The following is a 22,760-nucleotide window of genomic DNA, read 5'->3' as shown; positions in this document are numbered from 1 at the left end:
TGAATAAGTTACTGTGTTGCCACCAGGAGAAAACCTTCCCTCTGAAAGTCATTTTTTCTCACATGGAATAATGTCAAACCTAAAGACATTCACATAAATGTCAGTGTTGCCAAGAAAATTGCTTAAAAGATGGGAATACCTTTGTGATTTTTGTGTTTTGATGGATCTGTTGTTAAGAATGTGCCTTAAAATGGCTGGATGCAGTGGCTCACGCCTGTAATCTCTGTACTTTGGGAGGCCAAGGTGGGTGGATTGTTTGAGGTCAGGAGTTCGAGACCAGCCTGGGCAATATAGTGAAACCTCATCTTTACCAAAAATACAAAAAATGTAGCCGGACATGATGGCATGTGCCTGTAGACCCAGCTACTCAGAAGGCTGAGGTGGGAGAATTGCTTGGGCCTGAGACGTTGAGGTTGGAATGAGCCAAGATTGTGCCAGTGTAACTCCAGCCTGGGTGACAGAATGAGGCCCTGTCTCAAAAAAAAAAAAAAGTTCCTTAAAGAATATAAAATCTTTCAAAATTCTGGATCGAGAATGATTTTTACAATCTATTCACTTTTGGGAGAAAGGAATTGAGGCCTTATAAAAATTTAGGTTTGTATAACTAAAGTTAGCTTCAAAATAAAAGCTGACGTTGGGGAACTTGGTGACATATAGCTTTGATGTGCAATTACCACTTTCTCTTCTGGACCATCTAGTTTAACAGCATGATCTTTTACAAGAACGGTACTCACCGAAGCAGTAGAAACTGTAGCACTGACAGGCCACTTTGATTGAATAGGTGTTTTTATTTTAATTCAATAAGTAAATTAAGATCAGAATTCTTGCTGTGAGCAATGTTTGTCTCACTGCAATAGGGGTGTAATAGGTTATGTGTGAGATCTTGTGCTTCTTTTAAAGAAGGATATTTCTTTACAAAGCCCCATTTAAATATTTTTTATTTTTTTGACCTTTGTACTCATTCCATGGCTAAAATAGAATTCCATAACTGAATAATTGTAACATATTTCAAACAACTTTGAACTATAATTATTATCTCTTAATTCCACAGATGATTACACTTGCTTTGAATCATGCTGACCTGGGATTTTTTTTCTTCAATTAAATTAACTAAAATAGACTTTACAATCAGAAAGACACTAGCATACAAGTACAGATTACATATATTGCCTAAAAAGTCCATAACATGTGCCTGTGTGTCAAAATTTCTTTGAGGAAATAGTTACTTGAGCCTAGAAGTTTCTGGTATTTATGATTCTCAATATTTGCGGAACAGGTATTTATATCCATTGGAGTCATTCATTTACTTTTGGTGAAAATAACTGGAAACTCTTTGATAATTTTGTGATCTAGGGTCATGGTCCCCACATTTCAGTGTGTGTATCAGTCAGGGTCTAGGCTGGAGACAGAATCAACAGAGTAATTAGAACATAGAAAGCTTAATATAAAGGATTATTAACTACCAATGGGGCATCACTATGAAGGGGTAAAAAGAACTCAAAAAAAAAAAAAACCAAAAACCCAATATAGGGAGCAGCCACTCTTGCTAGGGTTAAGGTAGAGTATGATACATAGGGAATGAACAGTTTGAAAGATACTCCCTTCCCCATTATCACCACAGCTGAGAAGCCTCTTTGGAGAGGACATAATTGAGGCCTACTGGGTGGTGAGAAGGTCACTGAGGTGCCACAGCTGAGGGAGTGGGCTGAGTGTTTTAGGCAAGAGCATCTGCAAAGACCTTGAGGCAGCTTAAGAACTTACATTCATATAAGCGTTAGAGAACGCTTAGACTGCTTCACTGACATTTAGCTTTTAAGGGGAACTTTTATAGATGTTGCAATAATAGGAAAAATGTCTTACATTTGTGTAAAATTTTACACAGAAGGTTTCGTATGTTTTCTCATTCAAAACTGACAGGCCTAGATACTTTGATATGCTCTCTCTCATTATTTCCTAGGGATTAAGACCAAATTTCTCAGAATGACTTATATGCTTTCAGAGCATGGATCCAACATATTTCCCTGGACTCATTTCTCATCTGTTCTTATGCTCTGGTTTCTAAAAGCTATAAGAGACACTTTTCCTCAATCTCCATTTAAATCCCTTATTGGATTTAAGTATGCTTTTTGTAAAACATGCTAACAGATGTCTCCAGACTGCAAAATATACTCAGCTAGCAGGACACTCTCCAGCATGCCCTAAACTTCTACTTATACCACTTGGAGTTGTACGCTTAAAAGAATGAGGGGTATGCGTGTGTGTGTGTGTGTTTCCAAATCTGTTTATTTTTGTTAAACCTATTATAATTCCAAAATTTAAAGGAAATATAAAGCACTAAAATATTAGTGCAAAAAGAGACTATTATATAAGAAATAAAACTGAGAATTTCTGATTCCAGCAAACTCATAAAACAATCTGAAAATTCTCCTCTAATAGCTTTTACGCATACAAGATGAAATACAATAAAAATTTTTAGAAATGTGCAACTGTTTATAAGAAAATGGAAACCTCCAGTTCCTGGGGATAAAGAGGAAACTATAATCAAAGAAGTATGAATCTGAACTGATGCTAAGCCATCCCTGGAGATTGGGGCAGGAGAGCTTTCATGCTTGCAAGGGAGAAGAAAGGAGGACTGGTCCTATATAGGCAGTGGGTTTGAAATAAAACCCTTGTATAATGGCTGGATTTTGAAAGACCGTACCTTCTGTGTAAAGGTGGACCAGAAAACAATCTGCACACCCACACAGGAGATGATGAGAAAGCTTATCCATCTGTGCGTGAAGAAAAAAGAACAGGAAAATTTCTTAGAACCTGAAACTCAATATTTGAAATTATGGTATCCACATAGTCTGAGCACCCTTAATCCAGGAAGTTCAATAAAAATTGTGAGCTGATGATGTCCCTAGGATACAGTACAGAAGCAAATGTAAAATCGCTTTAGAGGACTGTATCTTCACCCCTGCAGCAGAGGATTTCAACAGAATAAAACTTGCTAAAGATGAGCTCATAATACACGATTACAAGTGAGGAAACAACATATCACAATTGAGAGCCATCTAGCACAATAAATAGAATTAATTTCACAAACTTTCAGATAATAGAAAGCAAAAGTGGAAATAATAAAATAAGTACATACATTTAAAACAATAACAAGTGTTATAAAAAAGCATTAAAATGGCCGGGTGCAGTAGCTCACACCTGTAATCCCAGCACTTTGGGAGGCCAAGGCGGGCGGATCACCTGAGGTCAGGAGTTCAAGACCAGCCTGGCCAACATGGCAAAAACCCGTCTCTACTAAAAAAATACAAAAATTAGCCAGGTGTAGTGGTGCATGCCTGTAATCCCAGCTACTTGGTGGGGCTGAGGCAGGGAGAATTGCTTAAATCCCAAAGGTGGAGGTTGCAGTGAGCTGAGATTGTGCCATTGCACTCCAACCTGGGTGACAGATCAACACTCCATCTCAAAAAGAAAAAAAAAGCATTAAAATAATAAAAAGTAAGATACAATGAAAAGATCAGACATTTGCAAATGAATCAAGTATCAATGGCCACTATAATCATTGTTAAAAAACAAAAACAAAGCCAATGGTTGAGTTGCTGGGTGCCTACAGCTGTGTCAGCTATCAAACCCCTAAAAGGCAAATTCTGCTTTCTTTTGCCATTTTTATGTACTTTACGTGGTGTGACTGACTACAACAGGGGTGTAAAGATTATTCCAAATATAATATGTTATTGAGGTTTGAAAAGCTTTGTTCTATAGGTGCCAGGAGCCACACCTCGGGGTGCGTGCTACCTCTGGAAGGGAGAAATCCCTTCACTGTCATGGAATGCAGTAGCACTGGAAAAGCTGAAGAGATTCATGGTCACTTGGGTTGTTGTACCATGGCTAGTATCATGATGATGCTAAGACTTTAATTGATAAAGACAGTGGAGACCCAAGACTATTGGTTCGCCTACAATGAGAGAATGACAGTGGAGAGTGTGACCTGTGCTGTGTCCGAACTAGCTCTGCAATTTGGAAAAATGATTGAAGCTCCAAGTGCCAAATCTCGTCCCGTTGTAATTGTTGTTTGGTGAAGTTTTTGAGAAAGAACCCCAGCTGTTTTACATGGAGACTTCAAGGATTCTGGTACAATCAGTGTTCAAGCAGTTGGCTTTTCCTTAGAACATACACAGAATTTCTTTTAAAAGTTGGTTGTAAGTTTATAGCACTGAATGAGGTGTCATATATTTACTTGTCATTCTCAAAGGGCACTGGCCAAGAAGTTAAATGTAAATTACATAAGTTATCTATGGTGCTGAGGCAAGAAACTTCAAATACAAGTATAAATGAGAAATTTAGAAATAGTGAAGATAAAATTAGAAGGTCTGAGATAGGTCTAGTAAGAATTCCAGAAAGAGAAAATAAGGAGAATAATGAAGAGGCAGCCCTCAAAGATATAATGGCTGAGGATTTTCCAAAATTTATATCAATTTATCCTGTTTCTTATATGAAGAACATGAGTTGAAAGCATAATGAATACAAGACAGAATAAATAATATGGAAGTAAATCTATAAGCAGACACGTTACAGTGAAACTAAACAACAAAGAAAACAAGGAAATTTTACAAACAACTAAAAAGAGAAATCAGCTTACAAAAGGAATAGACCATCAAATGAATGGCAGACTTTTTAATATCAATGACTGAAGCCTGAAGCCAGCAGATTAATATATGAAATAGTGAAAGAAAATATTTGTGTTCTAGAATGACAAGGCTAAATTTTCATTCAAAGGTGAGGACCCAGAGATTTTTAGAAAAACAAGATGGGGTGAGTCTAGCATTCATAGAGCGTCCCCACAGGAACCTACAAAGAATTATACTTCAGTAAGAAGGAAACTCAACTAAAAGGAAGAAGTGGGGAGCAAAAAAAAAATTGGTGACCCAATAAATTCCTAAAATATGAATAAATATAAAAAAAACTTGAACAATAATGTTGAAGATAAATTGTGGAGGGAGCTTAAAAGCAAGATAGAATTTAAATACTGGACAAAAACATGTAAGACTGAAGAAGATATGAGAGTTAAATTATTTCAAGTTAGGCCAGGTGTAGTGGTTCATGCCTGTAATCCTAGCACTTCGAGAGGCTGAGGCAGGCAAATCACTTGAGCCCAAGAGCTCAAGACCAGTCTAGGCAACCTGGCAAAATTCCATCTCTACAAAAAATACAAAAATTAGCCAGGCATGGTGGCATGCACCTCTAGTCCCAGCTACTCAGGAGCTGAAGTGGGAGGATCACCTGAGCTGGGAGGTCGAGACTGTGGTGAACCATGATTGTGCCATTGCACTCCAGCTGAGGTGACAGAGTGACATCCTGTCTCAAATAAATAAATAAATAAATAGCTGGGCACGGTGGCTCACGCCTATACTCCCAGCACTTTGGGAGGCTGAGGTGGGAGGATCACTTGAGGTCAGGAGTTCAAGACCAGCCCAAGCAACATGATGAAACACTGTCTCTACTAAAAATACAAAAATTAGCTGGGCATGGTTTGTGCATGCCTGTAGTCCCAACTATTTAGGAGGCTGAAGCAGAGGAATTGCTTAAACCGAGGAGGGAGAGGTTGCAGTGAGCCGAGATCACGCCACTGCACTCCAGCCTGGGCAATAGAGCTAGATTCTCTCTCAAAACAAAAATTAAAAAAAATAAAAAATTTCAAGTTGCTTGCTATGTTTGGGAAAAGTTAAGAAATATTGATTAATTCTATAATTTGTTAAGTCCAATATACATTAAGGAATTTAAGTGTAATAATTAAAAATAGCAACAGGTGGTATAATTTCCAAACCAATAAAAAAATAGAATAACTAATTTGACAAAAATTTAAACAGAAAGTTTTTTACAAATATCAAGACACTGAATGGTTGTTCTCCCTTAATATTGTAGTAATTTTTATATATTAAATATTCCTATATTCATCAGATAATTGTATTTGATCACTGTCATATATTTTATGCTTATCTATATTCAAAAGTGAGAATAACCTATATTTTTTGTTCAAATAATCCTTTAATTTGCTATCAAAATTTTATTAATCTCAAAAAATAGTTGGGAGCTTACTTCTCTTTTTATGATATTGGGGATATACAAGTCTTGAATCAAATTGAATTGATTGCTAAAGTCTTTTAGCAATGTTTTGAATAGAACAAAACTTCTTTAATTGATAAAAGTATTTAACAAAAATGTATAGTGAATATTATATCTATCAGAGAAGCATTCTGGGTAAGAACAAGACAAAAATACTATCTATTCTTGCTTATATTAAGCATTGTATTTGAAGTCTTATTGCAATATGAGAATAAAAAGATTGTCACATGTCATTGTTAGCAAATTATGAGTGTCTATACAGAAAATACAAGACTTGACAAACTATTAGAATTTATCAATAAGGTAAGCAATACTGCTTGCTTCATCAACAGAATCAAAACATCCAAAGTAGCCCCTTTATCCCAGCAGGGAATAATTAGAAAGTATAATTTCAAAAATATTTATAATAGCAAGAAACATTCTTAGTTACCTAAGACTAAATTCAACAAAAGTTGTGTGTAAAGCTTCTAGGAAGAGAATAATAAATTTAATGAAAAGAAAAGAGACACAAATGCATGGAAAACCATGTTTCTGGATGAATAGATTTGGTATCATAAATTATTCTCTAATTAATATTTGTATTCAATATGAATAAAGTCAAAGTTTACGCAGGATTTTTCAGGGAAATTGATAACCTGCCAGTGGATCTTAGCTTGCTGGGCTCCGTGGTGGTGGGATCCGCTGAGCTAGACCACTTGGCTCCCTGGCTTCAGCCCCCTTTCCAGGGTGTGAATGGTTCTGTCTTGCTGGCAATACAGGTGCCACTGGGGTATGAAAAAAAAACTGCAGCTAGCTCGGTGTCTGCCCAAATGACCACTCAGTTTTGTGCTTGAAACTCCGGGCCCTGGTGGTATAGGCACCCAAGGGAATCTCCTGGTCTGCAGGTTGCAAAGACTGTGGGAAAAGCATCGTGTCTGTGCCAGAGTGCACCATTCCTGACGGCACAGTCCCTCACAGCTTCCCTTGGCTAGGCTAGGGAGTTCCTCGACCCCTTGTGCTTCCTGGGTGAGGCAATGCCCCACCCTGCTTTAGCTTGCCCTCCATGGCCTGCACCCACTGTCTAACCAGTCCCAATGAGATGAGCTGGGTACTTCAGTTGGAAATGCAGAAATCACCCACCTTCTGCGTTGACCTCACTGGGAGCTGCAGACTGGAGCTGTTCCTATTCGGCCACCTTGCCAGCCACCCCCCAAAAAACTTTTATCTATAAAAAACTGAGAAAAAAGGGGGCCCTTTAGCAGAAATCATCTTCAGTTTTCAAAAGTTCGTTGTATACTCCTAGCACCTCAAATCAGTCTCTATTTACTGAGTATCTTCATCTATAGAGAAATTAGGGTAAAGAGGGCTGCAGCTCCTGTTAGGAAAATATGCAAACGTATCCTGCCAACATCTAAGAAATACTGGAAGACCTGAATTTTGCATACATTCTCTACCTCTTTTAAGGCAGGGACTCTAAATTACCCTTCTTCTTTTGGCTACCACTTTGTCAAGCAACTCTGTTTTGGCCAATTCTGGTCCAATATTCATGATAAAGATACACCCTGTGCATCTAAATGAGACTTCACATCCTAAGATACATGGATTGATGAGATGGCCTTACTAACTGAAATAAGATTTTTCACAATTTATACATCATAAGTGGCATTAATTGAACTCAAAAAAGAAATCAAGGGGATTCATGAGTAGATTTATAAATTTTCTTCTTTCTGCATTTAAATTATACTGGCATTTTAATTGCATTGTAATTGCACTTTAATTGCATGTATTTGTATAAATTAAAAAATAATTAGAGCTCTGCAGCTCAATGGAAAACTAATTTATGCATATAGACCTTTAAAGATGTACACTTGGAGACTGATTTGATAGTTCTCACTATGTTAGGCACCTTAAAATTGTCCTCATGGAAAGGTGTAGAGCTATCAAGATTGATGGCCTTCATACTCCTTTCTGGGACTGAGACAGCAATGCAGACAGAGCTGGAGCTTGAATGGAGAGCACTGCTTGGTATGCATGGGACTCCTGACTTGTATAGTCTTTTAAATATTAAAATGTCTTTAATATCTATACATATTTTCTAGTTTAGCCCTAGGAAGTTTCTTGGCTCTGATTGCATGTGGGTGGAAAGGATAGAGGATGAGTCACTACATTAGGGCAACCAATGAAAAGTATTTCTGACACAGGTTATTATGGCAAAGTGTATGTGTGTGTAGGGGCCATTCATTCAACAAACATTTATTGAATGCCTATTGGGCGTCTGGCACCTCTGAGATACGGCCCCACCCTGTTTCATAGGCCATTTACCCAAGCTATTTGAATTTTCCAGTCTTCATCTTTAAATGCTTAAATTTTTTTTTAGAGACAGAATCTTGCTATGTTGCCCAGGATGATCTTAAATCCCTGGCCTAAAGCAATCCTCCTGCCTCAGCCTCCCAAAGTAGTGGGATTACAGGCATGAGTCACCACACTCAGCCCAGTCTTCATTTCTGTCTCCTCACTCACTATCTTCTTAGCTTTCATTGGAAACCTGAGCATGATATAATCTTGGCATACTGTGGGTTGGGCTCGCCTGTATCCTGTCCTACTTCTTCAGAATATGCTCTTCCCTTCATCTACCCGTTATTCCAGACAGTGCTTAGTGGCAGGCTTACTGTTTAAAAATTGCATTTTTATCTTTTTGGAAAGGAAAAAGTTAAGAGGCTTTGTTACTAAGAGTGTACTACTCCCTTGTCTTGAAATTATGGCACTAAACACTTTTGCAAGCAAGAGGATCCAGCCTAAGTTTTCTGTCCTCTCTTATCCCAGGGCCTGTGCTGGAGCTATTACCTCTGCCTGCTGTTCTGGGTACTCCTTCTACACATGTGGCCTTCGTTCTGTCTCTCCCCAGAAAACTTCCCAGGTGCCCCATGTGGAATTACCCATTCCCTCTCTCTTGCTCCTATAGTACATTCTGCATCCTTCTCTTTTGTAATACTAAGAATTATATTCTGTGCATTCCTGGGGATTGGGGACCATGTCTTATTTATTTTTGAACCACCTGAATGCCCGAAATGTGAGACTTCATCTCTTTTTTTTTGAGATGGAGTCTAGTCTCACCTTGTCACCCAGGTTGGAGTACAGTGGTGCAATCTTGGCTCACTGCAACCTCCATCTCCCGGGTTCAAGTGATTCTCCTGCCTCAGCCTCCTGAGTATCTGGGATTACAGGCACCTGCCAACATGCCCAGCTAATTTTTGTATTATTAGTAGAGACAGGGTTTTACCATGTTAGCCAGGCTGGTCTCGAATTCCTGACCTCAGGTGACCCACTGAGGTTAATCTTAAGGTGCTTGGATTACTGACATGAGACACCACGTCTCTTATAGATATAACCCAAGTCTGGGATTCAAAGGGCAAATATTTTCATATGTGTGTGTGTGTGTGTGTGTGCATGGATGTGTGTGTGTATGCTGATCAATTACAATTTTCTATTAATATCCTCAAGAGTTGTTTTTATTGCATGAAAACACATTCAGCATTCTCGGGAATTTTTAGGCTCTGCTCTGGGTTATGGCTGGATTCTCTGGCCTTATTCTTTTATAAAGGTGATTTTTGCAAAAGGTAACTCATCAGGTCTTAAATCATTCTGCAGGCAGGTAGTGTTCCAGGCTTTGGAAGTAGGGCCCTCTCTAAGAGGCATATGATAGAGAAGGAAATGAAGAGAACATATATCTCCTCTGGACATTATCTTTAGTGTGTCCTGGAGAGAAGAACATCCAAGAAGGAATACTTTTTATCCAAACCAGGCAAAACTTATGCAAAAACCTACTCACAGTAGAGCGGCCTCTAGGCTCCTGCCAATTAGACCTTGGACTGGGCCTTATTTAGACACAGTTCCTGAGTTCCAGGAAATACAGCACTTACCTTTGGCTTAGCCAAATACATGAGTTAAAGTAGTGCTGGCTATTGTTACAAATATTAATAGATCCCACAATGCATACTATCTCAGATGCAACAGATGTTTATTTATTGCTAAGGTAGCAGTCCAAAGCAGAGGTTCCTTGTTGTTGGGTGTCTTTTTTATGAAATGATTCTGGCTCCGGCTTCCCCCATCCTGTGGCTCTGTTAACTGCTAGGGGTTGGCATCTTCTGCATCCAACCGGTCGATGGGAAAGAGGGAGTGATGGCACAAGAATTGCTTAAAAGCCTTTGACCAGAAATGACACACATCATTTCTGCTCACATTATGTTGTCTCTAGATGCAAGAGGGTTAGGAAAGTAGTCCTTGATTGGGCAGCTGCTTCCCAGATGCCAGAGACAACTTACAACTCTGTACCATAAAAGGGGGATTCTGAATTTTGGGTTTGATTAGCCACCAAGATTGCTTTGCCACTTTTCTTGCATCGTTTATCATGCAATGGCCCAGATGCCCATCTTGCATCGAATGGTTTTCTGCTGCTCACTGCGCACCACTCATCTCAGTGCTGTTGAAACACCAAAGCAACCTTTGCTTCCCGTTAGATAATTGGTAGGTGTCCATAGCATACTCCTGAAACCAGAGAGTTACCTGACATCCCTAACAGGGTGTGGCTCATCTGTTCCACTGCCATGTGCTCAGACCCTTTATGGGAAGAGGAGCATGCAGATGAGCAGGTGCAGGAGCCAGGGAGAGTGCTTTTGGGCTCTGGCCCCACGGTAGCGTCTAGGGGTGGGAGCCTGCGACTCCTGAATCCCCAGTGGGTGTGTTACAGTGCTCTTTTAGCTCTGCCATCCACATAAGGCTTAAGCATTAACCAGCTCAGTGCCCTTTTGGTACCCAGGTTCTTGTCTGGTGTCCAGGAAGAATCAGGTCATACCAACAAACTGAAGGATGATAAATGTAGGGGATTTTATTTCTTAAATCAGTCTTCCCCAAAACTTGGGGGTTGGGGTTTTTAAGAATAATTTGGTGGGGAGGGGAGTCCCAAAGTGAGGAGTGCTGATTGGTCGGGTGGGAAGTGAAATCATAAAGAAGTCAAAGCTGTCCTCTAGTGCTGTGTCAGTTCCTGGGTGGGGGCCACAAGACCGGATGAGCTGGTTTATTGATCTGGGTGGTGCAGCTGATCCATCAAGTTCAGAGTCTGCAAAATATCTCAAGCACTGATCTTAGGTTTTACAGTAGTGATGTTATCCCCAGGAGCAATTTGGGGAGGTTCATAATCTTGCGCTTCCAGATGCTTGACTCCTAAAGCAAAATTTCTAATCTTGTGGCTAATTTGTTAGTTCTGCAAAGGCAGTCTAGTCCCCTGGCTAGAAGGGGGTTTATTTCAGAAAGGGGTGTTATCATCTGTTTCAAAATTAACTATAAACTAAGTTCTTCTCAAACTTAGCTTGGCTATGCCTAGGAATAAACAAGGACAATTTGGAGGTTAAAAGCAAGATGGAGTCGGTTAGGTCATAATTGTCTCAGTTATGAATTTTGCAGAGGTTTTTTAGGCCCCTGACCCTGATCTCTTTCTCCTTGGTCTCTTCAGGCATCCTCTTTTACAGCTGTTGGATGTCACAGCTTATAGCCTACCTTGGAGTTAAAAACATGTTTTATTTGATTGAATTTCAAGGTTTTCTTGCAAAAGGGAAGTGTTAACATGTTACAGAAAAGAAAGCATTTCATAAGAATTTTACTGAGCAAGTACCATGTACTGTGTACCATGAAAGGAACTTTGAGAAATAGGAAGGCACATTCATTATGGTCTCTGCTTAGCAAGAACTGCTAATCACCCAGGAAATAAAAAATAGTACAGTGAGTAACAAGGCACTAGGATATAAACCAGAAATTAGCTGAATTGAGGGGAGATATCTTTGTTAAGTGTCCTTCCTGACAGTCTTCCTTGCCATCTTTCATTTGATAAAATACAAAACTAAGCTTACCCTTTTCAAGACCGGTTATTTGAGTTTTAAAAAAGAGAAAATTTTAAACTGTTGTTGTTACTTTATCCTTTAACTTTAAAAAGAGTGTCCATTTTTTCCAAATCTTAGAAATTGTACCCACATTTAAGTTGGACTTAAAATTTTTCTAGGATTAGAAATATTTATGTAATTCTTGCTCATTGTAAAGATATAAACAGCATTAACATGTTTAGAGTGAAAGCAAGTTTTTCTTCTATGTACCTCAGACTGGAATGCAACCACTGTTATCAGAGACTCCTCTACTTCCAGAGGCATTCTGTGAGCCTACATGCTGGGCATTTCACTGTTTTTCTTCCAACTTCTTCCTTTCCATTTGTAGACCAGTAGTTCTCAAGTTTTATTCTACAAAACAAACACTAGAGGAATTTCTTAGAAATGCAGATTTCCTAGTACTTTTCCCAGAAATTCTGATTCAGTGGGCCTGGGTGAGTTCCAGGAATCTGCGTGAGTGACTGACCAGGTGATGCTAAAGCACGCACCCTACTTGGAGACACTGTTTTGGAAAATAATTAGGGTCTCACTGCCCATGAATCTGGTTGAGATATAGGAATCTCTCATAACGCCATGTCTGCTTTTCCAGTCTTTGACTTTTACTGGGGCCACCTTCCCTTTGGTCTCCATGGTGACGCACAGAGGTCTTCCACATGTAATTAGTTGAAGGATCTTGATTTGTTCCATCACCTTTCACTGACTGTTCCAGTGCTGCACTAGAGTGTTATTAGCAAGGCTGAGAAAACTCAATTTGTTTTCTTTCTTCCTCCACTCGTATGATTCTAGTTAACATTGATTTTCTTATATCTCTGAGGAATAAGTAACAGTCGCAAAACTGCAGACTTTTGAGAGATGACAGTAACTTAGACATTGTTTCAGCCAGTCTTTAGATGGGGAAATTGAGGTCCAGGGAAGTTAAGAAACTACCCAAGATCACAAGATAAATTGAGGGCAGAGTTGAATAGAAACTTGGTTTACTAATTCTACATCTGGTGCTTTTCTTCTTATTTTAGTGGTAGCTAAAATCTCAGGATCCCTGAACATTATTCAAACTGTTCACCTGCCACCTTGAAATATGTCCTCCGTTCCCTGTCTCCCCAGATCTCTCGTGGGCCACACCAGCCCTGGTTGGTCGTCTTGCTCAGTGCAGTGATGGGGTGAATTATTGCTGCATTCTTGAACATAGCAAAAGTCATCTAATTGAACCTCAGGTCACCAAATATATAGCAATTTTGAACTGAAGGGGTTGTGGATACCTTACGTCTCTGTGGGAACACAGGCGCTCACAATTCCTATTCTCAGCTTCCTCAAACAAAGGCCCAAGGAACAGTCCTCATTGCTTTTCAGAGGTTGGGGGAGGGTTAAGGTCAGGAAAAGGTTGCTGAGTTTACAGTCTCATCCTGTTTCCCTCCTCCTATTGACAAGTCATCAGGATGGTTTATAGATTACTGCCTTACTTTAAGGTCTGTTTGTTGATGTTTGGAGACATTTATCCAATCTCAAGAAACTCAAGGGACCTGATTTCAACTTTAAATTATATATTATCTATATTTGAAATGGAATGGGCAATTTTAATGGGAAAAAAACTGTCAATCAGGCCAAGGAAGAGGAGGGCTTTGATTTACTGTGTTGAAATCATCATTGATTTAAAAATGTTAAAATTCCTATGAATTTAATATTTTAACATGAATATGATTTTTAACAACCCCCTTTCCAAATTGTATTCTTCTATTTTTTTTAACCTTTGGTGAAATACAAACTTACTGTACCATGCATTGATAATGTCCCCAGAGGTTAGCTGGGAGAAATATCACTGTGTCCTTGGAGAGCTTGTCTGTCCTGATATGAACAAAGATTCTAGGGAAAAAAAGGTTCAGTTGCTGAAATAATTACAGTAACTTCAGAAAGGAAATTAAGTATCTATTGAAAGATATATTTAGTAGAATAGTGACTTCTACATATTTAAAATTTAGATATTATATTCAGGAAAAGGAAATTTACCAGGATTTTTGGATATAAATGATGAGAAATTAATTGGTATTTGCAAGCCTGTAAGCACAATATAGTTTTGTGCTTATGTAATTAGAGTGATTGGTGAATCACTCTAATGTCATAATTGATAGCCATAGTCCTTCAAAGGGGTATGCACAGTAAGCCTGATGATAGGTACAGACATGAAGACAACGTAATTCATTTTGTCTATCGTAACATGCAAAGTAAATTAGCTTCCCTTTAACTTAGGCTGTGAAATTATGCTATTTAGTTTATGTGCATTATTCTTGAAATTCTGCATTCCTGTGAAGAGGAATGTCAAAGGTTGTGTTAGCTGTGCGGTGAGGCAGCACAGCATGTCCAGGCACTTACTCAGGTTGAAACCCTGCTACACACATCTGCTGTCATTACCCTATGCATCTGTGCTGATAATTTTTAAGAACCAAAAGTGTACATTGCTATTTTTAGTCTACTTATTTTCTGTTGGGGGTGATGGTCATTATTCTGACATTTTGTTGCATATATGCCCATCCTCTGCTCCCCCCACATCAAAATAGATGTTTTCCTATCTACTACACAATCTCACTGGGCTCAATTTGCATTTAGTTCTCTGGGGAGAGTTAATAATTTTATTTTCAAAAGGTCACTTGCTGACACACAACCTATAAAATAGTTAGCTACCCCAGATTCTTTTCACTCATTCCTCAAATACTCGGTTGAGTTTGGTCTTTTTAATTCACTACTGTAAGTCCATTGCCTCTAGGAATTTCAATATTGCATTACAGCATAACAAACTATCCAATATCACTAATGGCCTATTTAGGAATGAAATGCTTTTTTTTTCCCTGGTTTTAAGCAATTTCTAATTTTGAAGGGAATCAGGCACCATCTACAAGGATACAGTTAATAGCTCCCTGAAGGGACATGTCAGTAGCCAGGTCATAAAAATCATGCATGCTTTGCTCTTTCAGCCATAAGGCAAGAGGAAAACAAATACGTCTGTTTTCCCTCTGCATTACCTTTGTGGTCTGAAGATGTTTGAAAAATTACAGCCATTATATTATTATTATTATTGCTATTTTTTACAATGTGTCTGAAATATGGATTTTTATTCATGTTTATCTATTTATATCTGGTATTTATCTGTTAATGTCCTTTCCTCAAGAATTTACTTTCTAAGATGTCTTCTTTCAAAATCATATCCGAAACAGAATGCAAGTGCTGGGATGGATATAGTAACATATACCGTTTGCGAATTTGCCAGGCAAAACTGTTAACTGGAAAATTCAGGCAAAAGAACTAGTTAGTGAGGGGAGAAATTACTCAACATATTTATTTTGGCTGCTGACATGGATCAGATTTGTGAGATAATAGCTTTAATTCCTTGTGATAAAACACACCAATCCTCCCCGATTTCTGTATTGCAAATGTGCCCCAGTTTAAGACAAAATCAATCTAAACGCAGTGCATTTGCTGTGTCATTGTAAATGGTGCTTGGGTAATGAGCACCTCAGGGATGGATGGGAGAGAACACAGCAGCAAGGAGGAAAGAGGAGTGGGTGGGCTAAGGGCAGGGTTTATGGTCCAACCCAGAAAGCAGAACGAGGGAAGACACTGGGAAAACATATTCAAAGAGAGAGCCAGACAGTGAGGTGCAGAAGACTCAATAGAACTGGACTTAAAGTGGGGAGGGGGAAAGATGTCATAAAGGTGTTTAGGAAGCTCTCCCTCTGGGGCTATAGGCACAGGGAGGGGTGTCTATTATTAGGTGGCTGCAGGGAAGCACCTTGGATTCAAATCCAAAGTCTTCACCTGAAACCCAGGCAGATTTGGAAAGGACTTAATTGTTCTTAAGAGGAAAGGAACTAGTGTTTTTTGAGCTCTTCCAAATGGGCCTGGCCTTCCACAGATGTCATCTCATTTAATTCCGCACAGCATCCTTATGAAGTAAATTACAATAATAATAATAGCTAACATCTTTTACGTGCTTAGTATGTGCCTGGCACAACACACTCATTTTGAATTGCCTCTTCCTAACAGCCCTTTGTAATTAAGGAAACGATTTGAAGATGGGGTAATTTACTCAAGGAATTTAAATCCAAATATGTTTGGATGCAGGAGCTGGAATTGGCATCCAAATGTGTTTGATCCAAATCCCAGACTTCCTGGTGTACCATGATGCTTCCTCAGTGAGTGTGAAAACCAATGGAGATGGATAGAGAGCCAGGTTAAGTGTCAATTTGTGACAAATTGTATCTGACGGGTGAGCTGAGTGCCCGCCACTACTTGGATAGGCCATGCCTTTTTCTAAATCTCTCATAATGAAGTCAAGATTATGGTCAAAAGAAGTTTTTAGGGTGAGGATTTCCATAATTTATGCAGGAGCAAGAACAATGAGTGGAAATACAGCCAGGCCCATCCCTAGGTTACCATCTAGTGATACATAACCAAACACACAAAAACAAAAGACTCCAGACCCTCAAGTCTTTGAGCTGCAGTGATGAAAGGAATCTCAGGAGAATATGAGAAGGCATGATCAGATGATACTTTGGAAACTGTTATTTCATTCAGCATCCCACACTGCCCCTGGACTTCACAACTGCCACTTAGAGAGGAGGTAATTCTGCTTTGTAACTGTCGCCAAATGTGAGGAGAGAAGGTCTTCCTGGAGAATATCATTCTCTTGAACTTGAAGGTGGATCTGCTCTCCCCACAGCCTCCACAGGCTACTGCAGCAGTATTTGGAGATATGGCCTCCAAATACTGCTGGAGGAAAGGTCAAAGAAGCCAAAAACCAGGGGATCAGTAGCTATAGCAACACAGTCCTCTTCTCCACCATAGATGCCTGTGGGATTAAGAAAACTTTCATCACTGGATTTTCTTGGCTTCTGATGATCCTGGATGTGGTTGTGGTGTGTCTGAGTGTGATTATTTTGAAATTTGAGGTTTAGAACCAGCCACCACCAAGTATGCTCAGTGGGTGGCATTGCCTGTGTTCTTTCAGACATAAATGGGAGATGTGAGCTCAGAAAGAAGGTTTTGTATCTAAAATGTAGTATTTTATGATTACATTATAATTTTTATAAATGAACCTTAGTATCATTAAGCTATATTATGTCCTGGCTTTCAGCTAGAATTTTGTAATGTGCTATTTTAAAAAAGCCTGCCATACATGAAGTCTATAAAATGAACTTGCTAAATTCTGAACTTCAAACAACTTTTTTTCTCTTCAAAATGCCCCAAACTTCATGCTATACTTTTAACTTATGATAAAGACTTTATTATATGCTATGATGGAAAGAAGAGCGTGGCATATGAGTTAAGACTTCTGGTTATCTGAGCTTCAATTCAAGTTAATTCCCCTAAGTGCAAGCTGTACCTGATGCCCTGTCTACTACATGAGGTACAAAGCTATAAGTGCCCCCTAAGGAATTATTTAAAATTAAGGAATTTCAACAACTCCTTGGGAGAGAACACATAAGAAGAGGACATAAAAATCATCTCCCATTTCAAAGTGAGTGTTGAAAAACCAAAACACTCTAAATCACATCTTGAAACCATGCAAGAAATTAAAGTTCCAACTCAGAAATAATTAGGATGGAAAATAAACATGTCCTGGCTAAAGCAAATGGCTGGGTTGGCAGAGAAGGGGAGTGAACAGCTGTCCAGCTGTTAGAGGTGTTTAGGAAAATGTGACACAGTAGGACTATGCCCTTGAAGCTGGGCCAGACTCTAGGTTCTTAAGTAGAGATTGTCTCCTGTGGCATAATTTTTTGATTAGGATTCAAAAATGGAGCAAAATTTTATGTTGGAGGACAAAAGAAAAACCAGCCCCTAGAATTATCCATGTGGTAAAGTGTCAGATACCATGGCTTAGACAATAACAGGAATTTTCTGTTTTGCCACTTTCAGACTTAATTTTCTTCTTCTTTTGAATCAGGAGGAATTACAAAAACCTTTTGTATCAGATTTGCAAATACCAATAAATTACCCATCCCTACTTTTTTCCTTATCAGCTTGCCCTTTTGACAGGCTGCACAAAGTAAAATGAATAAATTCAGCACATTTTCCTGTTCACCAAGCATAAATTATTACTAACTGTGGTGAGAGGCTATTTGAAAAGCTGTTTTGAGAGAGGAGGATTCTTTTATCTATAAATGATTCTGTTTGAAATCACAGTAGATATTGTCTTATCTTTGCGACCTCAGGAAACTGAACTATGATGACATATTTCCATTCTAAAGAGGGCAACAAGAGGATGCAGGCATAAGCTGAATAAACTCGACTAATCTATTCCTGTTCTTGGTTCAGATTCCCAGTCTTTGAAATACTAGGAGAATTACCATAGCATTAGTATGTGATATGACACCATTGCATGTTATCTGGGGTAAATTATAACTGGCAGGCTTCAACTCTGGGTGGAAGGATTGGACTTAGGGTTGAACTCAGAAATCCCTTCCAAGTGAAATGCATTACGTGTCTCTCATACGATGGCCCTTTAGTAATGGGCTGTTGCTCTGTAATTTTTGCTGGTCTTTCAGCTTGTATGCATTAAGTCATGATTTCTGTCAAAGAAGCTCTGCGATTCTCACACCTGAAAGCATTGTAGCAATTTGATGAAGTATGAATTTGAAGTAGCACTGACAAAATATATATCTACCAAATGATTATAGCTTTTATTCAATGACAAACAGCATGGAAATTCATAGATAGTTTTTATGCAGTAGCACATTTATTCTGTCCTCATTTCATTTGATGCCTGTCTTCTGCCTTTCGACATAATAAATTGGGCATCGAACCATGAAGCTGGCATTTAGCATTAACGTGTTATATTGTACCGCTTACCATTTTGCTATTTCCTTGATTGATTTTTCTTTCTTTCTTTTAAGTTATTTATTTTTTATTTTGGAGGAGTGAAATGATTTCAGGCTCAATGATTTCTGAAAATGAACGTTTTTAATAAAGCAGCTCTGGACTGTGACTCTAACTATTAGGGCACTGGCATTAAGGAAAAGAGATTGGACAGTTTGAACCTTGTGTGGTAAGGCAAAAAAATAACACTGAATCAAAGTGTCTTGGCTCTAAGCAGGGCTGACTCATAACCTTGGCTTTCCAATTCAGAAGGAAGCAGTGCTTTGGGGGGACTGAATCACCGGCCCAGGCGGCACGTGTGTGAAGTTGAGCAGTAAGACCAACTGCTCGGCAAGCCATGTTGGTTGTTCTCTCAGTGAAGTGAAAAGCATGTGAAAATTACTCATTCTCATATGTTAGGCCTTAATGTAGTCTGCACTGTTGATCCGTTTATGAGAAATGTGCAGCCAGTTTTCTTAGCTCACCTGGGTGAAAGTTCAAATAACCAAAACCCTGTGTGGTAGAAACACGTTTGAAATATAAAACTTCAGGGTCAACTTTGACCACTCTTCCTTTCCTTTCCTGGAAAGAATTTCTTTAGTCACCCCATCTTTGTCCCTGAAATGCCTCTTATGGAAGCAACACTGTGACCCTTGTTACTTCTCACCTCATCAATGTCATAGCCTTTAAAGGGCATGAAGGGGTTAGGATTCCTCAGTTGCAAGCAACAGAAACCAATTCTAGCTAATAAAATGGAATTACTGGGAGGACATAGAATCAGCAGGAGGATGGACAGTTGGTCTTGCCCAGAGGAACAGGGCACTCTGCAAGGCCAGGAAGCAGGGAGTATAGCATCTGCTTCAAACAGGTTGAGTCTGGCTGGGGCCAGGACAACTGCGGTCATTTCTTCTAACTTTGTATCATTGGTTTATAGTGTCCAAATGACACTTTTTGTCCCTGAATGGAAAGAAGGAAAATCTGATCCTATGGCTTACTACACTCCAGGAATTATCATCCCGCTGAGACCACACATGGTGGAAAGAGGTAATTATCAAAAAGGAAACTGGAGGGGCATTGGGAGGTGAGAAAGGAAGCTGGGTGACAATTGTCCGTGAGGAGACATTATTCCTCCTCCAACTTTTCATCTCTCCAACTCATTTCAGTTAAATTCAACAAACATTAAGTTTCAATTCTGCACAAGACATTGTGTAGAAAAGAGGTTTGCTGCCAGTCATGTTGCATTTAGTGGGGCCATGCACGCTTATGGCTTTTCATTGAGGAGTGGAGATGAAGGATTGCCACATCTGGCATTCCATCACTGAAGCTTTTAGTAGAGCTGTGAGCCATGTGAGGCCTTTGACCGCTTCTACATTTCCTACCTGCTCCTCTCTGGTGTTCTTTCTCCTTCTAAGGCTCACTACTCCCTCTGCGTCCCTTTGTGTCTTAGCCTTACTCTTAGCTACCTGCCAAACAATATCACTAAGAGGTTAGCTGGAAACAGACATCAGGGATCTTATTGGGGTGCTAGAAATGTTCTAAATATGAATTATGGTCATGGTTACACAACTCAGTAAATTTACTAAAAGCCAGTACATTTTACATTTAAAACAGGTGAATTTTATGGCAAGCAAACTATATTTCAGCAGTTGCTAAAAAGATGTTATGTGATGATCAAAGGCCAGAGAAGGCACTTGTTTGGTTGGAAAATACTTTTAGAAGGGAAAGAGTAAATTTAGAGTGGTGGAATGATGACAGGAGTGTTTGACAAGCCAGCCCATGGCACCAATGGTCCAGGGTTGCAGAAAACCAAAGCTCAGGAGCAGCCCAACTAGTGACTGCTTGATTATCTGCCATCACTTTGCTTCAGGAACTTTGGGGCTCAATAGGTGCTCCCAAGGAGTACCCAGATGCTGGTCCATGAGCTCAGACTCGGTACCTCACTGCAGTAGCTCCTCTAAAGACAGGCTGAGAGCAAGACTGCTGTTCCGTGACCTCCCTTTGCTTCCCAATTTCTCCCCCTTCTCTTTGGAAGTTCAACTGATGGAAATGGATAATATCATACAATTTGAACTTTATTATTATTCTGTATTTTTCTTTTATTTTTTTCTGATTGAATCTTATTCAAGTTTAGTGTCCTGATCTACAAAGGTAGGAACTCTTCCTACTTCCTTGGCATCTCCCACACCATCTACAGTTGTGTTAGGACCTTAAAAGTATCCTTCTATTCTCTGCTGGCCTCCCTAGATTTCACTGAGCTGTGATTTGTGGGAGGGGAATATTTATTGGCCCCTGTGCCATGTCTTAATGGAGGATGGAACTTCTGCTGTCTTCCCAAATATAGGTGTATTGGAATCAACCCTTCCTGACACTTTCTCTAATCTCCCCCCTGCGCCTCCTCTTTGGTGAATGAATGGCTAATGCAAATGGTCAAAGATTGATATTTCTTTTGGAAAATTATAAAAGCATAGGAGTATGTTCCTCCACAGAGAATGGACATATGTCTATCTCTCTAAAAAAAGAAAGAAAGAAAAAAAAAAAAGGTGGGCTCCACCTCTTCTTCCTTCATTGCCTGCCTCATGTATCGGTTAAAAGGGCCATCTTGTCCTTGCTTTCTACGCCAAAGTAGGCTCTTCCTATATTGATGATACTGATGAGGGGAGGCAGGGATTTTCACTTTCTGTTCTAGCTTTTCTACTTACTACTAGGGGGCTACTCAGGTCTCCCCTTTTCCATCAGTCTATCTGTCCTCGATCTGAGATAGAAGACATGTAGCCAAACCTCATTCTCTAGTCTAGCAGCTCTCAGGAAGCTTAAACCTTGGGCAGAGGTGTATTTAGATAGTTGCTTAGTCTGTTATAAGGCCAATATTTGGATTCTTGTTCAGATGTCTGTCTGGGCATGTCTGCTTTATTGGCCACAGCGATGGAGGGGAAGGAGAGTGAGTGGAAATTTGGGAGCCCAAGCACTACCTTAAACCCCTAACGTAAGATAAGCCCAACAATTGGGTTAACCAGATTTTTGTGTAATTTTAGTTGAGACTGCCCTATATCTTAAGTAGTAGTGGTCTGTGTGGACATCAGTGCATTCTGTATGTGTGCGTGATATAGTTTTTGACTCCATGGCTATACAGAGCTGCAGTAGGGTGAGATTCTCAACTAGGCTATCAAAACTGTAAACCCTAAAGTCTGCACTGAGTTTAGGGTCAATTTGTGCAAGACTTGCTAAGAAGCTTCTGAGTTTGGCTGGGCGCAGTGCTCAATGCTTGTAATCCCAGCACTTTGGGAAGGCAAGTTGGGCAGATCTCCTGAGATCAGGCGTTGGAGGCCAGCCTGGTGAATATAGCAAAATTCCATCTTTACTAAAAATACAAAAAATTAGCTAGGTATGGTGATGCAAACCTATAATCCCAGCTACTCAGGAGGCTGAGGCAGGAGAATTGCTTGAACCTGGGAGGCAATTGCAGTGAATTGAGATTGCGCCACTGCATTCCAGCCTGGGCGACAGAGTGATACTCCATCTAAAAAATAATACTAATAAAAAAGAAGCTTCTAAGTTTGTATCCATCTTTATTATTCATCTCCCTCCAAATCCTCTTGGCCAGTCTCAGTCATTGTTGAGCTCGCACTTACCCTGTGGCAAAGCCTACACTTGCAACGTGTTCCACTTCTTGTTTTCCTCCGAAACACGTTAGTGACGTGTTAGCAGCATAGTGCTGGAAGAAAGTAGACCCTAAGTTAGTTACTATCCTTTTTAGAGGTGAAGGATGCATTTCAGCATACAGCCTCATGCACATAGCTATATCTCAAAACCGGCATTTTGTCCCAAACGTCACCCCCACAACACCTCCACACACCTAATTCTTCAAAATACAGCTGGCACTCTAGC

At 39.5% G+C, this 22,760-nt stretch overlaps 2 long non-coding RNA genes across 2 annotated transcripts in view; both read left to right on the top strand.

Annotated features, from left to right (window-relative positions):
* The window catches only part of LOC119472741, a 124,762-nt gene extending 103,946 nt beyond the window's left edge, over positions 1-20,816 (top strand). The window contains exons 4-6 of the long non-coding RNA XR_005201927.1: positions 18,936-19,065; positions 19,810-19,919; positions 20,743-20,816. This is a non-coding gene — a long non-coding RNA (uncharacterized LOC119472741). The remainder of the gene's footprint in view (positions 1-18,935; positions 19,066-19,809; positions 19,920-20,742) is intronic.
* On the top strand, positions 11,144-15,578 carry LOC108311506. The gene is made up of 3 exons (XR_001828233.1): positions 11,144-11,171; positions 12,847-12,852; positions 15,568-15,578. It is a non-coding gene; the product is annotated as an uncharacterized LOC108311506 (long non-coding RNA).
* Positions 20,817-22,760: the final 1,944 nt, after the last annotated feature.

Source organism: Cebus imitator, unplaced genomic scaffold (genome assembly GCF_001604975.1).
Source record: "Cebus imitator isolate Cc_AM_T3 unplaced genomic scaffold, Cebus_imitator-1.0 Scaffold117, whole genome shotgun sequence".
Lineage (NCBI taxonomy): Eukaryota > Metazoa > Chordata > Mammalia > Primates > Cebidae > Cebus > Cebus imitator.
Note: the sequence above shows the minus strand (reverse complement) of the source record. Positions and strands in the feature narration are given on the sequence as shown.